The sequence below is a fragment of the Melospiza melodia genome, chromosome 1 (genome assembly GCF_035770615.1).
Source record: "Melospiza melodia melodia isolate bMelMel2 chromosome 1, bMelMel2.pri, whole genome shotgun sequence".
Classification (NCBI taxonomy): Eukaryota; Metazoa; Chordata; class Aves; order Passeriformes; family Passerellidae; genus Melospiza; species Melospiza melodia.
Window position 1 is genome coordinate 49288491 of NC_086194.1, and position 24860 is coordinate 49313350.

The 24860-nt window shown below is 40.3% G+C and overlaps 1 protein-coding gene and 1 long non-coding RNA gene across 2 annotated transcripts in view; one reads left to right on the forward strand and one right to left on the reverse strand.

Annotated features, from left to right (window-relative positions):
• The window catches only part of ARPP21 (cAMP regulated phosphoprotein 21), a 361236-nt gene that overhangs the window by 197624 nt on the left and 138752 nt on the right, over window positions 1-24860 (reverse strand). The window lies entirely within an intron of this gene.
• On the forward strand, window positions 63-11599 carry LOC134418710 (uncharacterized). Its single transcript, XR_010027847.1, has 3 exons — window positions 63-128; window positions 320-364; window positions 11510-11599. It is a non-coding gene; the product is annotated as an uncharacterized LOC134418710 (long non-coding RNA).

The following is a 24860-nucleotide window of genomic DNA, read 5'->3' on the forward strand; positions in this document are numbered from 1 at the left end:
CAGCTGTGCTGAGGGTGACAGTCACACGATCACTCTGCTTAGTGCCAGGCTTTGATTTGTGGCTACTGGGAAAGCAGCATGACAGACAGTGCTGTTGCACACAGCATGAAGATAAAATAAACTATGCAGTAAGTGACTCATAAAAATCAAAATAAAAAAAAAAACCTTCCTGCCCAGCATAACCTGCAATGATAACATAGCATGTTAATGTCCTGCTTAAAATAAAACACCCACAGAATGGGGCCATTTTTTTTTTTATTTTTTTTTTTTGAGATGATTTTTGCAATGCTTGATTCCCTCTTCTCCCTGGATATTGCAGATGTCTCCAGGCACCAGGGGACACAATGAAGGCACTGCAGAAGTGGTAAGCACCAGAGGGCAGCTTAAATGCCGACGTGAGCTCCAACCAGAATTTCTCTGACTGAGCTGTTTACAGCAGACCTCCCACATTCCTAGCTGTAAGCTTCTCTAGTGCATCCATTTTGTGTCCATAAAATGACTATGTTCAAGATTAAATGGATGGAAAGCAAGAGCTGTGAGACCTTGCTTTCTGCAAGACCACTCTGGAGGGAACAGGATCTGATGGTGACAGTGTCTGTGGAGAAATATAGGTGGGGAAGCTCTCATACTGGGTTGTGAAAGGTGTAAAGTACTTCTGCTGATGTGTCCTGGCTAGATTGTTATTTTAAACTATATCAGGGACCAGATGGTGCCTTAAAAAAAAAAAAAAAAAAAAGTGATTATAAGCTAAAATGTAAAAATACACTAGAAGCGTTTGCGAAACTGTAGGAGAATTAAAGGGACAAACACCAAAAGTAAATGCAGTGTGACCTTGGCTTCCAAAGAAGAGAGCTGCTGCAGTCTGAGAAAGATAAAATGAAACTGGATGTTTCCACTTTGCAAAACGTGGGAGGCTCCCTAGACAGCTCAATTAGAGAGAAAATGTGACACAGCTGAATCCCTACATTTTTCCTGCATCCTCTGAGTAACCTCTTTGGTCCCTGGAGAAAAGAAACTTCATTAATTTCCACAGCCAACTCTCTCTTGTGATAGTAATATATCAACCTGGCCGAGAACTGGGCAGCTTCCTCTTTCCCTACTAGCTGTATTGTTCCCTGCTAGCTGACCAAATCAGGATGGGCTCACCAAATTGCAATAACCAAATAATGTCTGTTCATTCCCTGACCAATCATTCAAGTAGTTCAGTTTAAACATATTTCAATTTAAGAAGAAAATCCATTTTTTAACTAAATCTTAAAAAAAAATTAAATAAAATTTACATTTGCATCTTTCAAATGGCATTATTGCTAGATATGGAAATTTTTCTTGGTATATTACAGCCTTTCAGAGAAAAGATGTCAGGTGATGAAAGCTACATAATCCAGCCTGCTAGAGAAAGGAACATTTCTCTTAAGGAATGTGGATTCAGATCCATGTCTTCCAGTCTTTATAATGCCTGCCAAACTGGAACATGGGAAGTCTGCTTTGTCTTTATCTGACACAAGCTGTTAAGTGACTATGAGCAGCCACCTATATAAACAAATTACTTAAATTAGTTTTTGCTTTGTTCAGTTTCTGTCAAAGGCATTAAACTTGCCATGGAAGAAAACTACAGCTTTCCTTAAAAGAGGAAAGCACCAGACATCGGTTTAGTGAGGAATCTTTGTGGCTGAGGCATGTGTTGTATATCCATTTCAGGAAATGTGTGTCCTCAGCCAGAATTCTCATGACAGATAATTCAAGCTAAATGAAAGCCAAATCGAGCTGCAAAGCTTGAGTGCAGGTAGGAGACCATCTCACCTCTGAGAGCACTGGGATGTGACTGCCTCCTTCAAGCCTCTACTGCATATGGGGCAACCTGCCAGCACATACCCCTAGAAGGTAAGCATATCAGCACAAAAACTTGACATGCAAAGCCATATTCTCCAAGAGAGTTATAGTGAAAACTAGAGAGACTCAGGAAACTACTTATTTCTCAGCCTCAGCTCCCAACCCTCTGCTTTTCAGTCTAGCAGCAAGCCAATCATTCCTGCAGGCTCAGTGTGTCCCCTGATGGCCACCATCCTTGGAGCTGTAATTCAAGAACCTGAGCACAGCTGGTGTCATCACTCAATATTGTGCAAGCCCTTAGAACACAAAACAAGCTGTTCAGGTGCTGGCAGGAGGCTGGTGTTGGAGTTGGATATGCCTGCATGCAATTCCCACAAGAGATTTTACCCTACTATCGAGTTGTCTCATGTATATGCTGATTTTGTTTTATATGGTGCTGTAGAACTTCTAGGGAGTGTATGGTCTCCCATGATGTTGTTGACCTAGCTTGCTATGCATTATCAGAAGAATCAAAATTACAATAATGAAAAGAAAAGCATTTTTTTAGTCCAACCCCTCTAACCCCTGTGTTTTTAAATGTATTCCCAAGGATATTAGAGGACAAGAATAGATACAATCAGATCCACAAGAGCTGGATGCTCAGAAGAAACACTTGGCTTCTGCCTTGTTGTGGAGATGCCTCTAGTTTTCAATACAACTGTTCCAAATATATGCAATTGAATTAACTCATTTGTACTTTGTGACAGCAAAACTGAAGAGCTTAATCTGTAGGTTATATCCAAGATTAGGCCAATCAAAGTGGTACCTTTTTTTTTTTTCCAAAACACCTGGTGGTTAGAGCTGTGACAGGGTATTTGAAAGAAATAAATTGTCCCTTTCCCCATCTACAAGAAACTACCCACCCAGCTAAAGCTACAAAACTCTGAGGGAGATGTCTGCAATTTAAAACTGTTGCTATTTTAGTTGATAAAGTAGAATAAATTCTTTAGGATAAAAGCAATATGCAAGTTTCCAGCTAGGCTGTATATACAAGGGAATATTCACGTATTTCTGCAACAGGACTTTAACTTGGCAGAATGCCTTGATCTCTAGACTGGAGCCTTATTTTTGAACTCTGTCAACCACCCTTTCATTACCCAAACAAAAATTTGAATGTTTTGATGCACATGGATCTGGATCTACTCTTATCTTTGGTTACTAATAATCATTAAATTTTCATTCTGTTTCAGTTTTAAGTATATCAGTTCATCTGAAGAATAGCAATAGACATGCAGTGTGCAGAACAGTCTGTGTGATGTGCAGGGCTGTGTTGTGGGAGATAAGGAGGAGCAGCAGCTCCTCTGCACTGCTCCTTAAGTGTGATTTCCAGAACATCCTAGCTCCATTCCTACAGAAGTCTGTAATTTTGCAGTCTCTACCACACTGGGGAAGGGTGGATTGATCATCAAGTTACTCCAGTATTAATTCCAGGCCAAGCCTTATGTGACAGATTGGTTTAATATTTTTCCAAAATAAGTTCTGAGGACTTTACTGCACGTACTCTCAGAGAAGCAGTCCCTCACCATGTCAGAGTGCAGTGCTGCACCAGGGGTAGGACTGTGAACACACAAAAGCAGGGATCTGTCAGCATCCTCCTACTCCCCTCATTAGGACTCAACATCTACAGCAGTAGAGGTCAAGGCAGGGACTGAATCCACACAGTTACATGGACCTGTCACTGAGATACCTTAAAGAAATTCTGATACCACAAATTGAAGCAACTGACAGAGTCATGGAAGGAAGTCAATCATACCCAAAGCTCCACTGTATTTACCTGCAGATGAAATCACATCTCCCAAACAGCACAGACGTAAAAAGCTCCAATGCTTTTTGCTTGCAAGCACAAATAGAAAAGGCATCTCAGAGCCATGCAAAAATATAGTGAAAAAAATAATTTAACTCAGAAAATGAGTTTAGGGAAGTGCGAGGCATCTCATCAAAGGAAATCTGTGTCATGCTATGCAGACTATATTCAGCTCCTAGACCAGGAACATAATACACTTTCAATTTTTATATACTTCTTGACAGGCCATCAATAGCACATCAGTAGCAGCAGCAATATTGGCAAAAACAACCCCTGATTCAGCCCTGTACTGGGTACTGCTTTGCAGCAGCTTGTGTAACTCCCTCACCCGGGCTTGACAAAATCTTTCCTGGGCACAAACTTGTGCTGACCACAGTAAAGTCTCTAAAATTTCCTAGCCATTCATGGGATCCAAATTAACAGAATTGCTGATACATAAAGACAGGGAAATGAAGATTCAGAGGCAAAGAATAGATATCAGAAGTGACATAAAATTTGGGGCATGCAAGACAGGAAAGGGAATGGGAGTTGAGGAGGTAATGCTGGATTATGAGCTAATTTGTCAATTGTGCTGCAGCATGAGAGAGAAAATGATCCTGTGACCTCACATCTTTGCTTTTCCAGACCAGCACAGCTTCACCAATTGCATCTCAGCCACCAGGGACTTGTGCAACTTCTGCTGTTTGACAAGAACCTAGCTGTGCCGATGAGCTGACAAATCCAAAATGCCTCCCGCCCCCAGTCCCTGCTGTGTGCCAAATTGCTATGTGTGCGCTTGTGCACCACTTAGAATCCATCTTCAGTGCTTGCCAAGAGTGACCCCCTCCCAGCCTCTCCTGCAGAAAGAAGCCCGGAGAGGGAAGTGGGGGGAGATAGAGAGGCAGAGAGAGAGGGAGTATGCTGTGCACTTAGAAAGCCAACTTTTATTTTTAGAGATGTGAAGTAGTGCTCAAACACAGCTTGCTTTCCCCCCAAACAGAAAAGATTAAACATTAGTTTAAAAAAAATAAAAATCAGATGGCAGCTTGGCATTAAGCAGGTACCCAAAAATGCCCCTGGATGATGCAAGAAGCAAAATTAAAAATTCCTAATGAGCAGAGATGAGGACACACAAGTCCCCTTGCAGGCACCTAAGTGGATGTTCCTGTGCACACACACACCCTGCCCACATCCAACCTGCCTGTTCTGTACCAGCCCATTCACAAAGCAGCTCACCCAGCAAACAGGCTGGCTGGCTGCTGTGGCAGAGGTTTTAGGAGAGACCACTTGGTTTAACCCCCTGCAGGCACTGTGATGCTATCCCAGATTGGACCTGGATTTAGGCCTACCAGAAGGAGGAAGAGGTGTGTTAACTGCACCATCTGAGGAGAAGAGAAAGCAGAGATGAGCAGAAAGAACAAGCTCAGTGCAAGATGCTGGCCTCAACACTTGACCTATGCAAGCTGCTAGCAAAGCCAGATTGTCAAAGGATGGGACACCAATGATTAGAGATAAACTAGAAAAGGTACATCTAAAACATGCCTGGGAGGAAACAAGATTGTGTCATCATTGTCTGAGTACAGTTATCTGTCTCTTTTTTTTTTTTTTTTTGCTTTTACTTACACATATTCTTGACACAAGGGAACATGCAAAAAAAGCTATTCTGACTGAGATAAAAACAACTTCAAACCAAGTGTAGTTCAACCCTAGTTAATTCTCCATCTCTCAGAGAAACATGTTTGAGTTGTTTCAAAGATGATTTGGGGGAATGTTGAGACTTTTTTGTCTCACCCTAAAAGATCATGGTCTGGAAAACAACACTAAAAAAAGGAATACATATATCTCCAGTTGCTTTTCAGATGTCACATACTGCAATAGCCTCCAGTTTTGGTAACACAGAATGAGTTTCTGTAAATCATGAGGGGCAAGGTGACACTGAAGTCTAGCAAGATAGCAAAAAACAAGGTTCCACTGCAGAGGTGGTGCCCCTGCACACCATGGATCATTTGGCAGAATGTGCAGGTGAAATGGCATCCATCTCTGACTTGGGGGTGCAGCTCTGAAAGACAACTTTAATTTCCAACACCCACCTTAAACTGCTGCCTGGCACAAATGAAGTAGGAGCTTATTAAAGATGGTTCACTAGATGCATCATTATAGCTAGTACAGCAATTCCTGTCTTTATAAGAAAGATTATTTGCCTAAAATAGTCCTTTTTTTTTTTTTTTTTTTTTTTTTTTGTTTAATTCTCAATTCTAAGCAGAAGAAAAGGAAGATCTGCAATGAAATTAACAAAACCATGTTTGGATGGCAAGTCAGACTGGCTACACTTTTTCACTGACAGGAACCTTAAAAAGACCCAGGGTTCATGTTTCCAGAAATCATTTTAACCTCTCATTTGTGAAATGACACTGCCCACAAGTTTATCACTTTCAGAAGCTATTAGCAAGCACAAATATCCTCCAGATGAAAAGTCTTTATATTTTCTCTTAACAAATGCCAATGGTTTTATATTTGTAGTGTTCACATTTGTGTGCTGATTAGCAACACATTTCCAGCTGCACTGAAAATGTCTTCACAATATAGGGAGGAGAGCAACTTCAAGGCAGCATTACCAGCTAGGAAAGCATAATTATATTTCACTCACTCAAGCTCCCTCTTCCACCCCCAAATTATATGAGGCTCATCCCATTCTGTTGCCAATTCCTTCCTTAGCATCACTTACCAAGGCCAACTCACATTCTACCACCAAGTTCCCCTGTTAGAAAGCTTCCTATTTGCAAGCAAATTCCAGAGCAAAGATTAGTACTAACTCCAATCCCTGCTTCTGATGTATCACAATCATCTCCCACTCATTAGCGTGACTGCCTCCAGTTTTGGATGAAATAAGACATTCTTATCTCTCTGGAAAAAAATCAGTTTTCCCAATTCATGGTGTTTATTCTGTCATATGTTTATTTTTAGACTTATTTGTTATAGTGGATAACAAATCACTCCCTTATCCTTATCTATATCTGTCACTAATCTTTTTAACTTGCAAGACTAACACCTAACTGGACAAACACATATTATTCTCCTGATTAGTCTCCACCCTGGAATACATCACTGCTGTCACTCTGGTATTCATTTCTCATGGCCAGTGATTTCTTACATGGAATCAGACCATCTATTCAAATAGTCCTCTATTCTCCTGGAAGCTGACAGGATAAATATAATAAAGTTCATTGTCATCCTCCTGCTGAAGCTGGTTTTCTTAGTGACTATTTCTATGAAAATCCTGCCTGAAGATTTAACCACTGAAATCACAACAAAAAGGAGAAACATGAAGAGTAGTTTACTGACCATGGTCTCTCTCAGATATTATTAGTTTCTAGACCTTCTGAGCTTTCTCAACAACACTGCATAATATTTTGAGATTGGCATTGCACAAAAGAATTTCCCAAAATATTGGTTTAAGTATGTAAATGCCTTTATTTTTAATGCTGACTGTCAAAAACACAGTTCTAAAGATTTTCAGAAGAGTGAAAAGTGAAGGGAGGTTGCACTTTTGGTCTCTATCCCCAGAGTTCCCAAGATCAGACACAAGTGTTGCATTGTCTGCTCTCAACAGTAGAAACCCATCTGGCAAGTCAGCCTGGCTTGCTAAAACAAAATCTTGGACCATATTGTGTCATTGCTTTTTATGCAACCCCACCCACCATCTAAATTTCAGTGGCAATGGGAAGGGAGTTCAGCTCTAAAACTGATAGCAGGTTACAGCCTGTGGGGTTCTCCATAATGTCTGAAGGTCATACAGAATGGGATACATTCAAACAAATTGATGAGGAAACTGGCAACGCAGATAAGGTTTTATTTCCTAGTGCATGACTAGATATTTTAGAAAGTGCTAGGGATTAAAAAATGTTTAAAAAAAGAAGAAAGCTAAACACAAAAACCAAAACATAATCTCCACCCACCTTATCCCCCAAAGTGTCCTTCCCCTACAAACTCAGGCACTGGTATAGTTGATGAGTCAGGGAAAGGGACACTTTAAGGCCAACAGTATGTCCTGACCCACTTTTTGTCTTCTTACACTTTTTGAGACATGAATGAGATATGCCCATCATAGACTGGACAGGAGTATATATTGTTCTGCCTCTTTCTTTCGAGACTTCTCTGAGCTGAACTGAGGCACACTCTTGCATGTTTCAATAAATAAAGACAAAAACTTAGGGCTGACACGAAGAACTGGAGTAGTCTCTTTTGCATGCATGTGACAGGCTGGAGCTGGGGTAGTGTCCCTGAGAAGTCACAATCCCCTCGCAGCCCCAGTGGAGGCAACAAGCTGTAGGTATTATGTAAGCACATTTCGGCAAGTCAGACATGATCCTTGCACTCTGCACAACAGCTGAGCCACGTTTAAGAAAGTAACTGCAATGCAAACCAGCTTCCACTTGTAATGGTGCCACTAGAAATACAGCAAAGCACCAGCCAGAGGGGAGGGGAATAGAGCGAGGCAGCCTGGAATGCCATGATGAAAACAGCCAGAGAGGTAGCCAGGCTCCCCTCGAATGCTGCCATCAGCTGCCTGGCCAACACTGTGCCTTGAGTTTCTGGCTGAACATTCAGAAAGCAAGAGGCCCATTACAATTCCTGACAGTGACTGCTTAGCAGAACCACCATGAAGACCTGAGATGGACACCATACTGATGTGCTGGAAGCAAATAGCAAACTCTTTATTAGAGGAACACTTACTGTATAAGAGAACTAATAGATCATGGGCCTACTGGCGAGCAAAACCAGCTCAACTTTTAAATTAGATACTCTGAGAGACAATCACTCTTCCCTGTATTAGACTTCCTTGGTCTTTAAATGTCAGTAATAAAGCACTACAGTTGTAGTTGCTGAGCATTATCAATGTAATGATATATATTTGTACTCTTTAATACTTTTTAAATACTACAGTATCAATTTATTTGACATCTTCTCATGGCAGAAGCACAAATGGATGAACTTTTAGTTCAAAATGGATGATAATGGGGGAAGAGAACAGAATGCAAAACATGAGGCAATTGTGTAACCTGACAATTTATAACACTACCTGCCTTCTGCTGCCCGGTTATTTATGTCTGGGTGGGGAGATAAAGAAAAGAAAGATAGTTTCAGGGAGGACAGCTTAATTTAAAACACTGTCACTTGCACCAGCTAAAGTCAGGAGTCAGGTTCTCAATATATGGAACAGGTGCACTGCCGCTGAGCAGATCCACTAATAACAAAATCAATTTAAAATAAAGTCTTCCTAAAACAAAGATGAATGAAAAGGGAACAAAAAAGGCCCAAATCAGAATGCTTTTTAAGTGTAGGCTGTGACATTTCAGCTGTTTTCTACCGGCCATCAAGACAGAAATTATAAACACCCCCAGCTCCCAGCCTCTGGCAGAGCAGGGGTTTTGTATCTGGGCTCTCCTCAGTGTCCTTGCACTGTCTAACTTCGCATGTCAAAAGTCTGTGCCCAGCATTAAGGGTTCATATTCCCTACCTGGAGTCAGATCTAGGCTTCAGCCTACTGGGTCTGCCTCAAAACCTGTCCACCAACACAAGCAAGAGCAGCTGGAGGCAGCAGGATGCTTCCAGCATCACCAGCAGACAGGCAGCATGGCCAGTCACAGATCACCTCTCTCTGAGATTTACAACACACCAAGGCAAAATGCCTCCAATGACAGAAAGCAATTACACCTTAAGCCCAGGGGTTAGAGAGAATAAAGGCATATCATTGTTTGGATTAAATTATGTGAAATACAGATCTCCCAGGCTGGCTTTTTTATCTTTTCCTGTCCTTTCCTCTCCACACCCACTCAATGATTCTTGCACAAGGCAGGTAGGTGTCACATTGCCCTTGGCTATAATAGTTTGCAAAGTGCTTTAATACTCTAAATATGAATGTTTAAGTATCGTCCACCCACAAATGCACAGAAGCAGATCCAAACTGACATTTATTATGAATCAAACATGGGTAAATATCATTTTCATTTCAGACAAAAATGCAGTACCTTCCCTGGCTATGTGCTGTCTTCATGAATAAGAACTCACAAAATCGGCTTACATTAGCATAAAAAAAAATAAAGGATGTAGAAGAAATATGCGAAATATCTACTGAAAGCAGGCAGATTTTGCTCAATTTTTCATTGGCATTAATATCAGTCAGGTTCAGCTGGGCTGAAGCAAGCAGAATTGCACAAATATACAAAGAAAAGCAGTCCCCTCACTTTTAACTAGTCACACAGCCATCTATCTACTGGGAAGAAAAGGGAATGGGCACTAAGTCACAGTCCTCCAGACTGTTATAAAAGTAATAACAGTTCTGCAAGCTCAAAACTAGAATTCATAAAATCCACCATGCATGTACATTTGGAGCTTTCAGTTTCACATCAAATCTCAACAAAAATGGAGAATGCCAGAGCATCAGTACGATTTGCCATGAGAACAGAAAGCTTCTAAAAATCCCAAAGTGTTCCTACCAAGCACATTGTCACGACACTGAGTAGTAAAGAGACACCATGCATCCACTGTCATCAAAAATGTTCTCATCAAAAATGAAGCATAGCAGCAAATTAATTTGCAGGTCAAAGATTATCATTAGATTGGGTAACGTTACTGCGTGACTCTGTCCTGATGACAAGGGTTACAACAAGAACAGAAAATTATGTGGGTGATACCCATGTGAACAGCATCACCGGCTGAAGAAAGAATTATTTCTGCAACTGGGGAAAGACAGCAAAGCAGCATTTTGCTGATTTATTAGTGCAGAACAATAATGGGGTGATACTCTTATCCTATGACATCCTTATTGTAATAGTGACAGATCTTTTGCTGACCAAAAAAGCATTTTGACAGGAAATGAAAACTCTCAACATTCTTGGACTGTTGTGGTTTCTTTTATATTTTTTTTTTGTTCCTCTATTTTGCTGAGGTAATCACCACCCTAAACAAGAAAAAAGCATAATTGAAATATTTTTAGTTTTGTCTTCCTTTCCATTGCGAATTTAAATACTTGCTTCCTATCCTTTCTCTCAAATTTTATTGGAACTGGTTTTTCTATCTGTGATTGGAGTTACTAACACCCTGTTAGCAGTAACTCACCCAAAGCAGCACAGCCCTTCTCAGAGGGCTCTGCTGCTGATTCATTTTGCTGTCAGCTACCACCCATGCCTTACTATGCACCTGCAACCAAAGGAGGCTGCAAGTAAGCTGCATCTGCTATAGGACCCTGAAACTCTTCTTTCTATATTGACTATGAATCGAAATAAACAGAGATGCCTCTCTTCTCTAAATTTGAGCCATCTTTTACTTCTGCCATGCTCTCCTCTCTATCTCTGCCCTGCTCCTCTCTATTTTTTTGGAATAATTTTCTTTCTCACTAAATGTCTCCTCCACCACTCTGTTCAACAGTACCACTCAACACATTTGTAGGATCTCACTTCAATTTTACAACAGTACGCTTGACAGGATAGTCCCAAATTATGTTCATAGCTGGTAGTCCAAACACCTTGTAAATGTGGCAAATCCATCTATCAGCAAACCAGGGACCCAGGACCCAAAATGCCCTTGTCAACATTTAAGCAAGAAAACCACCATAGACATAGTGGAATAGCATGTCAGATGGGAGCCCAAGGGGTTAAAAGAAGAAAATCTCAACTATTTCAGTACATCTTCCTATAAACTGCATGAACACCTTCCCTTTTTTTTTTTTTTTTTTTTTTTTTTTTTTTTTTTTTTGACACTTGTCTTTTAAAAATATATTTCTGTTTTGACATCCTGGTTCTGAACATATTTCACTCCTGCCAACCCACTGTTTGTGTTTTGAATAACTTGGAACAGATGAAGTGCTGGTCCAGAGACAAGAAATCCTCCGAACATCTGTCAACCGCTTCAGCACCGAGAGCTGCAAGCAAGCTCTGCCAGTAGCTCTGCCCGTCCTGCTGCACTCAGAGGCTGTGGGAGTTGTTAGGATGCCTTCACAGCCAGGCAGGCAGCGGAGGATGAAGGAAGAAGCAGCATGACTCGAAGCTGCAGTGCTAGAGCGGTGGTCTGACGCTCCCTGGGATGTGTGGAATGAGGTAGGGGGAATGTTGTGAATAAGGGAAAAAACCCTACAGTGGCACTGAAAAGCAGGAGTAGTGCCTCCTTTGTCACAGGGAGAGAAAGGAGAATGAATTTTCCTTCCTTTCTCTCGCAGAAAGCACACCTGTGATTTTAATGAGATGAAAACCTTCGTGCTGGCAAACTCCAGAGATCCTTTACCATGACCCTTCAGGGGTCTTAATCCCTCCTAACCAAGCCCTAAGCCCTCATGGGGCAAAAAAAGGGCTTGGCAAAAATAGCAGCTAAAGAACTAATGAGGAAAGAGAAATTTTTCAACACTAAATTCTACCTGGATGATGGGAAGATCACCTTGGCATGTCCCATGCTCATCTTCAGGGAGCTGGTGGACCCTGCCCAGCAGTGGCTGTGCCTGGGAAAGGGAATGAGGAGGAAGGGAAAGCTGGACTCCTTATGTCTCCTCTCAGGCTGCCTCCTCCTGGTGCCCTGGATGGCCAGGGTGGGCAGGGCCTGGAGGAGCTGGAGAGGGAGGTTCTGTGGCTTGATGAGCCCACGGGCACACAGTGTTTTCACAAGAACGAGTTCCTGAGCTGTGAAACTGCAGGCAGGGACTCATGTTTAGGGATCTGAACATGGCACCACAATCAAATATAATGCTCATTCACAGGTTTTTATACCCATTTCTGTAGCCCAAGATCCTCCATACTTTCTGAGGTTATGCTCAAAGACAGAACCCTGCTGGCAGGGCTGACAGGGCAGATGTGCAACTCAGGTGCACTCTCATTCTTAGATGTGCAAAATCACTGGTGACGTCTGGAGCCCCTCATTTCCAAAAAGCCAAGAAGCAATGCTCAGTGTCAAGATTCAACTGGATACCTCTGAAGTTTTGTCATACTCTTCATTTAAATCGGCCCTGTGCAGCAGCAAATCTGTTTAGCATCTAGAACTTATGGATATCAGCTTAAGAATCACAACTAAGCTGTTTTTGTGGTTGACTCAATAGTAGTCCCATCATTGATCAACTCCTTTCCTCATGCCCTTTTCCAACGTCAAAACTTCTCAGCGACATCAACAGGGGCCAACCCTACCCTCAAAGTCTTACATTCTCACACACACACACAGAGGCTTCAAAAAAGTCCACCCTTAAGTATTAATGTAATACGCCTTGTACGTATCATTAACCTTCCCTCGTGCACATCCAAGCTGAGAAACCACATCCAAAGATCAGGAGATATACAGACATTTGGGGAAGGCATAGTTTTCTAAGGATGAGGTGAAGACAGTGTCATGTTACACAGTGCCTGTGTTGGAGGGTTGGCACAGCAGACAGGAATCTTGAGCTGAACTCATCAAATGGCATTTCCTACCAAAAATGTGTGGACAGCAGTGGTCTGCCAACAAAATGGAATTTGCTTTCTTTTCCATGCATTGCATTATAACATCAACTCTCCATGAGGAGAAAAGCCTCCAGAAGGTTTCCTGGCATCTCAGGAGATACTGAGAGTTAAGCAAATTTAGAGTTTGCTGTGAATGAAAGGTACAGTCTACATAATCAAAAAGCTGTGAAAGACAATTTAGAGTCACAGCCTTGAAAAAAATACAGTAAGCAGGATAGAGAATGTTCTTCATGAAGGTAAAGTGATTCCCAAGTACTTCAGCTACATTAGTTTGCTTGTTTGCTCACAAGAACAGCTAAAGTGTCTCACTGAGTGAAGCACATTTTGTCCCTGAAAATAGTGGCACTATCTGATCCCTGTTGCTTAAGAAGTGAGACAGCAGAGAGCAGCAGGAGACACAGATAAAATCATGACACTCGATATTTAAATTCATCAGAAATCTGAAATTAATGAGCAATGCTCCAACCACATTAGGCTTGGAAAGAAGAGACAGACTTTGACTTTTATCATCTCTAACTAACACCGTTTTATCTGCATCTTAGTTATCATAGAAACTTTCCCAAAATCTTCACAGAAATTAACCAATTAAATGGTATTTCTGTGTGCAAAGGAGTTCAGTTAGTTAGGACAATTAAAATAACTTGAAAGGCAAGTAGCAGAGCTTCATACCTTCATGAAGCAAAAACCTAAACTTTGATAAAAGCAAATATAACATTCACTACTGAAGTTAAACTAAGGGAAACACAAACAATTAAAGCCTGAAAAGAGATCCTTAGATTTAATGCCTATTTTAAAAGGCAGCAATAGTTAGAAGGCTGTTTTGCTTGGTTTCTTAAATTAAGTAAACATGTCTCAATCTCGGTGAAAAAAAATGTGAATTAAAATGTAGCTAGTTAAAATAATTTAACAATTAACAACAAAGAAAAGGGTTGGGGGCTGGGGTGTCAGCATGACTCTGAACCAGATGCATTTTGGGAAGAAGCAACAATCCAGTGTAAAGAATCATGAAGATTGGAAAAGACCTCCAAGATCATTGAGTCCAACCATTTACCCAGCAGCATTGTATTCACCACTAAACTATATCCTCAGGTGCTGCATTCACATACTTTTTGAACACTTCCAGGGATTGCTATTCCACTGTTTCCCTGAGCAGCTTGTTCCAATGCCTGACTACTCTTTCAGTGAGGAAAATTTTCCTAATATCTAATCTAAACCTTCAGGCAATTTCCTCTCATCCTGTCACTTGTTACTTGGGAGATAACTCTCAGCTCACTACAGCCTTCTTCTAGGAATCTGTAGAGATCAATAAGGTCCCACTTCAACTTCCTTTTCTCCAGGATAAACAACCACAGCTCACTCAGCTGCTCCTCATCACCTGTAGGGTGCTATTGACCCTATATCATGATAAGGAAGGAACTGAATACTACTCTTAATTCTATCACAGACTCACTGTCAGTCCTTAAATACGACTTATTTTTTTGTGACTCAGTTTCTCCAGCTGTGCAGTAGGAAATATAGACCTATTCTGTAAACGGTCCAGGCTTATGAATGCATATTTTGATGTTAAGCTTAACACTTCCTGCACCCAAAGAACCTCTGCTCTCCAAAGTGGAAGCTGTTGGCATGTGGAAGAGTACAGCACTGGCCTCTGAAAGAGCAATGTGAGCTCCCATTCAGTTTCCATGCACCCTCTGCTCCAGTAACCAGTGTGCAAGCTCCTCCATCCCATATTTCATGAACAGAGATTACTATTATTTTTCAAGTAAGTTTTTTTCTTCTCACTGAAAGAGCCAGTGGCTTTTCCTTCTAAGTACCAGTGCTTTGGTCCTCTTCTGCTTTGGAGATTTAGCTTTCCATGTGTGGTTTGAATTCAAAGCTGTGGTCTAGAGGAGCAAACTGTATTCAAGACAGTGGTTTGACTGCTGTAGCTTGTTGAGGACCCAAAATGCAGATCGGCCACGTGGCTTATCACAGCTTGCAATGTTCTCTGGTATTTAAAGACAGAACAGGAGAGTTTCTCAAAGTGTTGTTTGAGGACATGGCTGAGTAATTACCTTCATCCTTGCAGATGTCAGTGGGTATGTCACACTAGACAGACATACAGACCAGAGGAAGCTTAGTTGTCTGTTTTCTAAGGCATAAGAAATGATTTAAAATATTCCTAAATTCAAGGCCTCTCACAGGCACGGATCTCAATTTTGATCACAAGGAAAGTGGAGGACAAACAGTGTACCTGCACAGAATCCTCTCTCTTTACCCTGGGAAGGAAGATACACTGAACTGTGGTGATCTCCTTGGGTAGAGCTGATTGAAATGTTTAAGTCACCAAAACACACTGATTTAAGCATGAGAGGCCAGGACCGATGTTGCAAGAGACTACCCAGCAGTCAACAATGCGGCAGAAATTCTTATTTTTAAACACTTTGTATCTTTCCAGACCCACTGACGTTGCACAGCAACTCGCCCGTGGAGGAATATTTATCATCCAAGTTCTTTTGTCGTCCCTGCTTTTTCTTGCCCAGTTACTACTTTGCTTTCATCAGCTGCAGTGTTTGAGACCTCTCAGAGGCTCATTGCTGCATGCACCTGTCAGCTCTCTAAACTGTCTTTGTTTTGACATATTCTAAGAGAGACTTCATGTGGGCATCTGGATAAATATAATTCTTTCCACACCTCTGGGAAAATGGGAGTCTTCTGTGGGAAATGAAGGGTGCATGGGTTTTCAAGCAGAAGAGGAGTGTACGTGTAAAGCACACTCCAGGAAGTGGGAAGGCTAGAAATATTCTTCCAGTGGCACTAGAAGTACATACATTTATGCATACAATCAGTTTGCAGGACCATTAAATTATTCCCTGCAATATTTTTTATGTGAAACTTCTGTGTTACATATTATGCTCTATATTCCTGAAAGTAGTTTATGATAGGACAAGAATTACTTTAGGCAAACACTCAGCAGGAAGAGCAGAAAACATACCATTGTTTCAGATCTTGATTATGCAGATTGGCTTCTCTAGTAAAGAAATTAACTCTATGCCACAGCTGTGGGGACTAAAATTACAGAACAATCGATATTTTGAAAACTTTGAAAATCTGCCAAAGGAGAAAATCACACGATTGAACAACAGCTTTTATAAAATCAAAATTAAATATTTCACTAATGAATTTGTTCAGTGTTCTGTTTAAAAATTTAGTCATTGACTTTGTGATATACCCAACAATTTGTCCAACCACATATTGTTTAGAAATTCCTGTTAAAAACAAAAAAGAACAAAAAAGTCATTCTTCACTTTCTAGACCTAGCACACAAAGCAACTTCTTACCCCACAATTTAAAATGTTGTTTTAAATTCTTTCCTTATCATTTTGAGTTCTGTAATACATTTTTTTCTGGGAAAAAAACAAAAAAAAACCCCAAAAGATAACAAACACAAGACCACACACAAGGAGAAAACGGAGGAACTTTAGCAAAAAGTAGAACCAAAAGTGTAAAAACTACTTTGAAAATTTTTGAAGTATTTGGGATCCTTACAGATTCCATCTCTTATAAAAATGACTGTTACTAATAGCCCCAGGATTTTACCTTGGTATGGAAAGAAATTCCTATGCTTCAAATCCTTGAAAAGGATGGCAGCAAGATGGGATGACTAATGGTGAGCAGTTAGAGCAGAGCAGGCAGATGAAAAGCAGCCTGTAAGCCCATCCCCAGACACCCTGGGGACTGAGCAATCACCAGCAACCCAGAAGCTACAGAGACACAACTTGATAAAGAGTTTTGGTAAACTGGCTTCCAGATATCAAATCTGCTGATATGCGGGGTATGATTCACACCCATTATACTTGAGTTATTCTGAGCCACTCCAAACTGCAGTCTCAAATGTCATTTCTGTCAGCTTGGTCACTCATTTTTAGCGTTATTCCTTCCCTTCCTCCGAGCCCAACAACACAAAGAAATAAATGTGCTGCATCCCGCGTATTCAGGTTACAAAAGTAACTGATGCCAGCAAGGTCAGTCGCAGAAATTCACTGCAAGATTGCTTTGGAAGAGACTCATACTAAAATATTCAATGGCTAGATAATCACCTTGTGCCAGTAAAGGGAAAAGAGAAGGAAATAATTATTTCGTTTTCTATCACCACTTCTCTCTTATTTGTGGGAGGAAGATAGGAAGTTTTTGCTGTTCCCAGTAACACAGAAATTAAGCAAAAATAGTGTTATGTTTTATAAAGCAGAGCTGTTGTCAACTCGTATCATTTATTCATTCATTACTGCAGCTACCATAACCAGAAACCAGCACTATACAATCTAGGACAGCTGTGCTCTCCTTGCTGCTAATACTACAGGCAGTGCCTCATGCCATAAACCCATCATTCATTACAGGGAACAACTGACAGATTCCTCCCCTAAGGAGGCCAAGATTACTTAAATCTGAAATGCCATACCCTGTCAACATAGGTGTACAAGAGAGAAGCTCATTTACTGTCAGGCTGGGTAATACATAAAAATAGTCACTACCCAAAGTTGATAATCAGTTAAAAAAAAACAAACACAAAAAAAAACAAACAAAGTTTGCTGCTCAGTTGATGAAAAATTTAATAACAATTCTCCATTTGTTTCATGAAGGCTATGCTATTTAAGTCCTTCAGAAGATAAATTGCCTTGTGCATAGCTTGCAGACCATTTAGCATGTGGGCTCTACAGCCACAGAAAAGCATTTGTAGGAGGCTCTTGCTGTGCTGTTGCCAGTCTCTCCTCCAGTGATTGAAACACAGCACTTGGCACAGAGATGCAGGGAGGCAGGAGGTCCAACATACAGCAAGCATCTGGAATGACTGACTTCCTCTGTACAGAGGTTTCACCTACCACTGAACTCAGACTAATTATGTACATTTATTCTTCATACTAACAGATCCCTTTAGCATTGAACCTTTCAAGTGTTGGTGTCAAGCACATAATTTAAGACAGAATTTGCTGAAAGGCAAGCAGGTTTGTTTTATAATGCCTCTCTGTACAATGGAGAAGTGAGGCTGGAACTGGAAATATCTGCAGTGCTGTATACTGCATTTTGTCCTGATTCAAGGACTTCTTTTTTTTTACCCCTCTTTTCCCCACTTAGAGAAATACAAAAAAATTTACAGGAGACCTGTTTAGTTACTTGCACTTTGTCCATTTTAAGTCGAAGCAGAAAAACACTTGCTGACCCAGACATATAAATTACACCATTATCTAATGAACTGTTGCAGAACACATTTGGATGTAGCTGACTTTGTGAGGAGCATGAATCTTCCAGTCATTTAGACAAGAGTTGTTCAGGATAGACAATATTAATTTAGGAATGAGTCATTATGTTCAGTACCAGTCTGATGGTACTGAACTAATGATTTGATTCAAATTAATTTAAATCACTGGGGAGAAAAAAAAATACTAAAATGACACATATAGAAGAATATCAAAACAATCTTTCCCAAGACCCAAAGCATTTATAGGCTGTCATTGCTAGGCTGAAATTTCCTTTTTCACATCACACTGTATGTGCACAGTCTTGCTCAAGTGCAGTGGTGCAGAATTCATTGGCTAGAGCATCCCCATTGCTCCTCTGAGACAGAGAGGTCTGGGGTTCAGAAAGCTTTAAAGCTGCATAGAGAAAGATTTCTGCCACTCCCTGATGCAGGTGATAATTTAGAGTAGGCAAAAAGAAGGAAAGGACTGGCAGAAAGTCAAATGTCTAGCTGAGCCCTGATATTAGAGAAGGGAGGATTGAAGGTAATAAAAAAAGGATGAGAGGTTGCTTTGGTTCTTCGGATTTTTTGGTTTTTTTTTTTTTTTTAGGCTAACACGACAGACAATTTCTTTTAACATTTCACTACAGAAACATGATAGCCTTGGATTGTCTTCACATCCATCAGGCCAAACAGAGCTGGAATTTCCCACTCAGATATATTTGCTCCATTTACACATTTGTGGAGAACTCATTAGGAAGCTTGAAAGTGAGGTAAAACTTTCCATGCTTGAAAGCTGAACTAAAATCAGCAGATTATTTATTTGCAGAGGTAGCCCTGTAGTGGGTAAAAGGACAGAAATTGCTGGGTTATACTTCTTTGTAATGTTTTTTTCACTGTATCTTCATCTGTGGTGTTAGGGCAAAGTCAGCCATGTGTTGGCATCCAGCAAACCAGGGAGCAGAGCAGAATCAAAGCAGTGCATTGGGTTTGTACAACATTCTGGGCAAGGGTTGATCTAACCCTTCTGAAACAACTACAAGGAGCCATGTCATGGGATGCTCACCTATAGCAAATGTTCATAACACAGCCTGTTTTTGAGAAGCTGTCTCGTGGATGCTTTGAGCCTAAGCTGCTGAAGAACACTTCATTCTCCTCTCCTTCAGAATGCCTTGGGAAAGGATTACTTCTCTGTTTAGCTCTTAAGAGATCATTGATAATAATTTAGATGGAGGTGCAACAGGGAAATTCTTTACGGTTCTGCTTTTGCAAATTATAAAGGAGCCTTTAATTACAAGCTTGCTCACTTGCATTTTAACTACAGGATTAAATTAACTCAGTGAACTTTGCATGCTGAGCCCCACAGACTGCCACATTCCTGGATTCTGTAGTGGCTGGTGACCTGTTGATACAAGAGATAAAGCCTTTGCTCCCCATGCTATAGCAAACTGGACTCAAACCCCAAAATAATAAAATTAGGGGACTAAAATGACCTGTAGTTATATAAACTGGACTGTAGAAAGCAACTCAGGATTGTGATCAACAGATTTGCTTTTGTTGCTGATTCTGTCCACCAGTTGGGAAGTGAGGGCAATTACTAACTCAGTCACTTTCCTGCATCTCTGCTTCACCCTGTGTAAACTGAAGTTCATGATATTAATTTATTTTGCAAAACACTGATAAGAAATGCCATGTAAAATCTTCTCTGGCTACATGTACAGAAGAGACATAATTTAAGATTAGCCCATATTCAAGCTAACTGGTGGCCAAATACAGTATTTTAACAAAAGTCTCCAAAGATAAACATCCACAAAATAAAATTAATGCAGCATATATTCCCCTCCAAAAAGCTGACTTTGAGATGCTTGCTTACACTTCACTGACTGCACTGGCTCCTTCACTTGGGAAATTTGATTTTTGACACTAGCTCCTCTGCATGACTTTGAACCCTTCAGGTTCCTCCTTTGCTGCAAGCTGGCCATCACGTCCAGCCTTAGTCTGTGTGGTGTGCAGATGGTTTGCATGCCTCACTGTGCTCACTGAGGCTTCACAGCTCTGATTGCAGCCATTTCCCGGGAAAAGAAGAACTGCCTAAGCCTGAAACTCTGGGTCTGTCCACCTCCTCAGAAAAAGTACTACTGCACAAACACTGTCAGTGGCTGCATGATCCACGGCAGTCAGTGCAAGAGATTTCATAACCATCTGACTTCTGTTTTCAGTAGCCCATATCCAATTCATTAGAAGAAGCTGGTAAATGTCAGCTCTACAAACAGGACAAAAAAAAAATGATTCAGTCTTCTCTGTATAATCTGTCTAATAAATTCAATAGGTGTCACTTTTGTGGAAGGGTCTATATACCTCAGCAGTAATTTGTCACCATGAAACAGTTTCAGGGCGTTTCACAGTTGTGTGTCAGTGTTCATTTCAGGCCTTATCTTCAATGAACATTTCTTGCTAAGAGCAATTAATTCCTTGCATCTGTCACTATAGGAACAAAGAAAATGCACTTTATGCAGAAGGCCCATTATTCAGTACATTAGGCACTGATATGACAGTTCTCCTCATCCCACAGTCACATACAACAATAAGTCACCTTACTTATCACTAAAATTTTCAAAATTTCATATTATGAGGATATGCATTTTCTTTCTTTCTTTTTTAAATTTTATTTTGGTTATATTAAAAAAATATAACCCTAATTAAATTAAAAAAAAAAAAGTCCCACTCCTTCAGTAAATGCTGCATCAGCATTTAAATTCAGGCAAATTTGAAATGAAATACTGAGATTTAAAAAATAAAAGCACATAAGGGGAGAAAACTTCTAAACTACACTGAAGTGTACTGGAAATTATTTGAAATTAGCAGATTTGTCTGCAGCATGACTTTTGCTCCACTCTGACCTCTCAGTCCTAGCCTGCCCTCAAATATAATGGCCTGAATATATTCCAAAATCAATATAGGTGGTTGTGGACTTTTCAAATAAATGAGTTAATATCAAAAGTTCAGTTATAACACCTCAAGATATCATTCAGAACAGAGGAAAGAAAGGAAATACTAGAAATGCCATGAATAAAAAGCAGACAATTATTTGCCCATTTGATGTTTGCTGCAATGAAGAAGAACCAGGGAGATTCACATACAGAATATTTTCAATCAACTGGAGGAAAATGAAAAATGGAGGAGAAAAAAAACTATATTTATTCTTTGTGATGTAAGTTGCTGGTTTCCTGAAATATTACCATACTGTACAAACTGCCAGGGGATGAAATTAAACAACCACAATAGCTACATAATACACCCTGAATATTTGGAAAAAATATGTATGCACAGAGCAGTCATTGAAGTAAAAGAGGCAGTTTATTCAAGCTGCATTCATTTTTCTTAGTGACGCCAGAAAATATATTAATTCTTAAAACCTGCTTGCTAATCATTTAAAGCAAACACTGGAGAAAACTCAATTGGGATGCATTTAAGCAGGCACCACAGGAAGCTCATTCTGGGACAAGCTCACAAACAGTTGGAGTTATTTTCATCTGGTTTGAGACAGAAAAAACAACACATGACGCAAAAGTCCAGTCAGAGGCAACCAACATAACATAAACTGCAGATCATCACAGTGTGACAGACCTCCTTTGCCATAAAGATACCAGCTGCTAACCCTGGAAATGTGATGCAGGACAAGCCATTCCACACACCTCAGAGGTGTGGTGTACACACCACATTAAGGATGCTGGTTTTCTTGCAGGTTTGTGCCATACATTTGAGGTGCTGCTACAAACTCACCTTAACAGCTGAAACCGGTCTTTCATGCCTCCTGCTCCATGGTTATACATTCCTCCTTTCCCTCCTCCCTGTCCTGTAAACCCTGTGTTGCTCCCTAGATCTCTCCTACATCTCTCAGCTAAGGATTATGCTTCAATATATGATGTTATGACCAGATTCAGGCTTCTCTTGTGTGTGGTAGGCATAATGGTTAAGGCTTGTTTCCTTTTTATATTAGGCACTAATGAGACTTTTCTCTTTTCTTAGCATCAAGTTTCACTCAATATGTAGGAAACCATGCTTTTGACACATCCCTATGTTTATTAAAGGCAGTGAAAGTTTTAAAGAGCTTCAGAAAAAAACCCAATGGTTCTAATTGGAAAATCATACAAAACAGAGCTATGAAACCATAACTGATCTACAGCTATTTCTAACTAAATTCTTGGATCAAAATAGGAAGATATAGTCAGTGAAAATTGATCTTGTCATTAATTTAATCTCAGTATCTGCAACCAGGCTGAGCACACATGCATACAACTTAAACTGTTGCAAATTTTCATGAATTAAACTGGCTTGTTTTTCCTTCCATACAAGGAAAAGAGCCCAGAAGAGCCTAGACTTTGTTCTGCAGCCTGGGATGAATTCAGGTGCCCTGCACCACAGCCCTCCCAGCAGCTGCTCCCCAGGGCCACACAGAGCTTCACCTCGAGTGTTTACATGCACACAGTCTTCAGATACCTCCGCTCACCTGCTTTAAACCAGAGAAACAGTGTCAAGCAGCCCTAACCCCCTTTGAGAAAAACAAACCATTTGGAAATGTTGGGTTTTCATCAGTAATATTCCACTCATTTAGGAGAAATTTACTAGTTAAATGTAACTGTTTATTAGCTGCAACTGCAGGGGGTGGTTGTGTAATTTTTTCAATAACAGAACTCTGCCCTGAATTAGCAAAAACCACTGAATTTTTTCTTTAATGACTAGCATTTAATCCCTGAAGCACTGTGCTGGTGTTTTTCTCCATCCTATTTAAGTCTCTAAAATATTTGAACGCTAAATGGAGGAATTGCTGTAGGGTTTGCTGAATTTCCACTGGTTTTTAGCTGCCTCTATTTCTTTAGCTAGCTCTTGAGTCACTCCAGAAATATCCCTTATCAGGGGTCTTTTGGACCCCACGATCACATCTGCAAAGTGAAATGTTTTTTCCATTTTCAGAGAAGTTTCATGCATTCCAGGTTCAGGAAGTGCTGTTATTTCCTCTTTGCCTTTATTATTTCTCATACATTCCTACATGCTTCTCAGTCCTTTGCCTCTCCAGTGCCATAATTCCATGAGTTCTTCAGCACAGGCTGCCTCACATTTTGGGCATGAGCCTCTTGGAATCACCAAGGAATCAACTCAGCTGGCATCTCTAGGTGTTACTGCCATGGACACCACCCAAAGGAGCATGGATGCAGAAGTGCAGCCACCATCATTTAGAGGAGAGCTTCTTAAGGGCACAGAGAATACGGTGGCATTTCAGCTGCTTGGAAACCAACATATTTTTAGCTTAATTTAATTGGAATTTTCTGTTAAATGAATATGCTAGCTTCCAAGTGTCTGAAAGAAAAGGATTATTTTCCAAGCCAGTCAGAATGTTTCTATTCATCACATTAATTCATGTTTTCTTTGCTGAGTTAATATCTTGTGATTCTTAAATGTTCTAAAGTTTAAAAATCATTTGTCCCCCACTTCAACTGCTGCTAAATGAGATTTCTAGGAGCTTTAAAAGCCAGAAAAGGGTTGTTGTTTCACCAGTACTTTACCGTCTGTTGTTTAAATCCAATTATTTAGTATTCCTGGAACAAAGATAATAGATTTACACATATAGTAGTTGCTTTATGTTTATCTCCTTAAACCTATTTTCATTATCGCCTTAGCATTAAATAGTCACTGTAAAGCCATTATCCAGTCACAGGTTCACAACACATAATTTGATTAAACATATTACAAAATTAGAGAGAGGGTTTTTTCCATCGTGCTTTAGCAGAACCATGAAGAGATGCCATGCACAACAATTCCCTCCTCAAAACAATTCGCACAGACACGTTCTTTGTTTGCAAAGCTTCTTTGTCCTGTGATGCTTAATTAAGGGTATAATGGAGAATATTATAGTCATTTTAGAATCATTTGGAAGTAATGATGCCTGAGGCCAGGCATGGAGCTCTGTTTAACTCAGCTAAATGTAGAAGTGTTGGCAATGGCCATTAAAAATGGACTCTATTGCTATCTCAGTTTTCAGAAATAACTTGCTGTTCCCTTTCCTCCCCTCTCCCCTCGTAGCTACAATTTTTAATTTCTTGGGTGCCATGCCTCTCAGCAGCATAAAGTTGCATTTTGTAAGAGCTTATCTTTCTCCTTTATTAAACAGCATGCCTTGAAATCATTTCATGCTAGCACAAAGTTCCCAGAGGCACGTAACTCCCATCGCAGGTTGTAGCTGCATCTATCGAGTTAGTCACGTGCATCACAGAGGCACCATAGCTGTTTATGCTAACAGAAAGATCTAGAGGTGAACAGCTAATTTCCATGAACACTTACTGTAGTTCTGTGGGTTTTCAAGAGGAGCTCTCACCAGCTCAGTCTAGTATCTAAGGAAGATAAGGGAGGAGTTGTGACACCTCAAGCTCTTGTGAGACTAAGAGGAATTATTTTTGATATGCACGGTCTTACTATAAAGTTTTCCAAAACATTCATGCTTTCATAAACGGTATTTGGA